At 31.2% G+C, this 3520-nt stretch overlaps 1 pseudogene; it reads right to left on the bottom strand.

The window, feature by feature from the left end:
- Nucleotides 1-2580: 2580 nt before the first annotated feature.
- LOC145006449 (kunitz trypsin inhibitor 5 pseudogene) lies at nucleotides 2581-3168 on the bottom strand (annotated as a pseudogene).
- Nucleotides 3169-3520: the final 352 nt, after the last annotated feature.

Below are 3520 nucleotides of genomic sequence, written 5' to 3'. Positions count from 1 at the left end.
TTCAAGGCATATACAAGTGTTTGGGCACCATATTGACTCCTTTGGGGAGTTTACGGCCCAAAGACCCTTTTCCCTTGGAGTTTACGGCTGTAAACTCCCTTGGGAGGGTGATTATGGTGCCTTCAAGTCTCTCAAATAACTAGGAACAATTCTAAGCTTTTGTACTTGGCCTTAAGAGGATTTATGGCACCATTTGGTACCATTTCTTGGAGTTTATGGCCATAGAACATCTTGGGCCGTAAACTCCCTCAAACATGGGGTTCTAAATGTTTTAGCTAGTCCATAACTCATCTAGGTACTTGTCAAAATTGTCCCTTGGCCTTAGGAAGTGTTTAGGGTGTCCTTTGACCCCTTTAAAGGAGTTTACGGCCCAAGAATTACTCTTGGCCGTAAACTCTTCAACATATGTGCTTTCCTTATGTTTTCTAGGTCCTAGATACTTTAGGGTATTTGTCTAACATGAAGTCCAAGCCTTTGGGGCTGATTAGGGCACTTTTAGCCCTTGGAAAAGGGGTTTACGGCCCAAGAAATGTTCTTGGCCGTAAAATCCTATAAACTTATGATTTTGAAGTGTTTTGATGTCTAAAATAGTCACAAGCATATGAGGGTTAAAGTCCTTAGGCTTAAGGGGTGAGTTAGGGCACATTTGTCCCTTGGAAATGAGGTTTACGGCCCAAGAAACCCTTGGCCGTAAACTCCAAAAGTCTTGTGATCTTGGATGATTTTTGGACATGTAACAATGTTATAAAGCATATAACAAGTATTAAAACACATCTAGGGAAGTAGACTCACAATCTGGGATGAAAACCAGAAGATCCGTGAGAGAGAAATGGGCTTTTCTCTAAATGGAATTCAACTAATGAACCAATTTGGTTCAGAATTCTATTTATAGTCCTGAGATTTTTGGTAGAAAATATTTCTAATCTCGGAATGGATTCTAATGATTCTAGGGTAATGGAATTTACAGTGTTGCACAAAATCCTAGTGCAATCATTCTCCTAATACCCCTTTTTGGTGTAAAACCCTAAAACTGCCAAACTTATATTCTAAGTCTGAATTTTCATTGTAACTGCTCTACTTCTATTGGATTGAAATGGTTTGATTAGAATGGGAAATTTCAGGTTGTCACAGAATGGTTGTAGACTACACATAACTGCTTAGATAAGTCAGACAATCCAATCTCATTAAAGCTAGGTGTTAATATTCCAAATATATTAAATACAATTTAACAACGTAACATAAAGCCAATTAGGTTGTATAAATGCACTATGGTCAAAAGATTTTTAATCATTTTATTGGTTAGGTAAAAAAATTAAACCATCAAAACCGATCTAAAAAATTTTAAGAATATTTTTAATTTTGGCGATTAGTTCTCATTAGGTGACTAGCGATTAGAATCCTCTCGTGGGATTCTGTTGTAATTGTCATGTATGACTATTAATTTCTATTAATTACTAACATGTTATATAAATTATAGATTTTCATGAGTTTGCTATATTTCTTAGTTAATATCATTATGTTCCATTAATGTTTCTTTTATATATATATATATATATATATATATATATATATATATATATATATATATATATATATATATATATATATATATAGATATATAGATATATATATATATATATATATATATATATATATATATATATATATAGAAAATTAATAATTTAAGTCCTTATGTATAACACGCATCATAATATAAAATAAATACATGTTATACCAAATATAAAATAAAATAATAACACATGGTATATGTCAAATATAAAATGGAAATCATGAATTTAAGAATTAACATTCATTAGAGACTAATATTTTCAACTACTTGAGATTTTAATAAAACATTTTGTACATGATTTAACTTTAAAGTTATCTATTTATTGTTTTAGTTGAAACCAATTTAAAATATTTTTTAAGTTGAAAAATACATCTAACATTATAAGTTCATTCTTCAAAATTTCATGTTTTCTTATTAAATTATTAAAGTGTACCTTAATTTTGGTTTTAACCACTACTTGTTTGAATTAAATCTATTTTTTCTTTACTTAAATGTGTTATAAACATTATTAAATCAAAAATAAATATTAAGAGAAGCTATTTAAAAATCAGAATGTCATAGTTGATATATTAACAGAAACCGTAATTTGCAATACAAAAATCATAGTAACGTGATTACATAAATCTTGGCATACACCAAAGTTTGTTATACTCCTAAATCATTACACTTTTCAAATTAATATTAGTGAAGACATTTAAAGGTCAATAAGAAATTATACCAACATTGTTTGAATGTCAAAACATATTGATGAAAATCAAGAATTGATGAGGAGGTGGTGGCGTTTAGAGAGATACAAAGATGGAGGAAAGGGGATGGGATGTTATTTTTATTTTTCCTATTTTCTTTTAGGTGCTGAAATATTAAGTAAAATGAAAATAAAAATGAAGGGAAAATCAGGTGTTAGGGTCTCTTAAATTTTTCAGGAACCTAAATTACACAAAATACATGTATATTAAAATAAAACCGTTTCTTGTGAAAATAAAAATAAAGAAAACAAAGATATAAAATAATTATGCCCTCTTAAACATAATCTTAAAAGGCGCTTCATTAATAGTCAGACGTCTACTTCCATTTTTAGCAATCACAACACCAATATTTCCACAAATAAGCCTACAAGGGTCACATACTTCCGGGTAGAACCCAAGCTTGTAACCATCCTCATACTTCTCTATCTTAAACCAGTTATTGATGGTTTCCTGACTAGGGTTTCTTGCTACTCCATGACCAGTTGTGATAAGTTGTCCCTCGTACTCCTCGAGTATCCAAACATTCGACTGAATGTAGGTTGATGCACCCGAGAAAATAATGTTTAGATCTATTGATTCCCGAATGACACCTTTCTTAAGGTTTACCGGTGTAAATGTTAGTGGCATGCCATTATCTACTTCTTGATTGGCTTAGACAACGTTAAGTGGGCATGACTCATTTCTCGTGGAGGCAAGTGTAACACCGCCACCCATTCCTCAAATCACAGGCAAGATGTAGTACTTTTTACCAGAACGCACCAAGTTCCCATTAAGGTCTCGAACTTGAGTTGGAGATGGTTGGTCCATTGAAAGGGAGATTATGGATAACATAAGTAGTAACAATGTTTTCATCTTGGTTAGTTGTTTTTATATAGCCTTATTGATAAATTTGAGGTGTGGTTTAAGTTTGATGTAGATAACATTATTTATAATGGGAAACAAATCGGTATACATTTGGGAATGGTTGTAGGCTACACGTAACTTCGTAGACAAGTCAGACAATCCAATATCATTAAACCTAGGTGTTAATGTTCCAAATATATAAAATACAATTTAGCATGGTAACTTAAAGCCAATTGGTTTGTATAAATGCACATGGTTTATGCCAAATATAAAATGGAAATCACAAATTTAAGAATTAACATTCATTAGAGACTAATATTTTCAACTACTTGGGATTTTGATAAAATATTTTTTACATCAT

Source organism: Lactuca saligna, chromosome 7, assembly GCF_052625555.1.
Source record: "Lactuca saligna cultivar CGN05327 chromosome 7, ASM5262555v1, whole genome shotgun sequence".
In the NCBI taxonomy this organism is placed as follows: domain Eukaryota; kingdom Viridiplantae; phylum Streptophyta; class Magnoliopsida; order Asterales; family Asteraceae; genus Lactuca; species Lactuca saligna.
The sequence above is the reverse complement of the archived record's forward strand: the minus strand, read 5'-3'. Positions and strand labels throughout refer to the sequence as shown.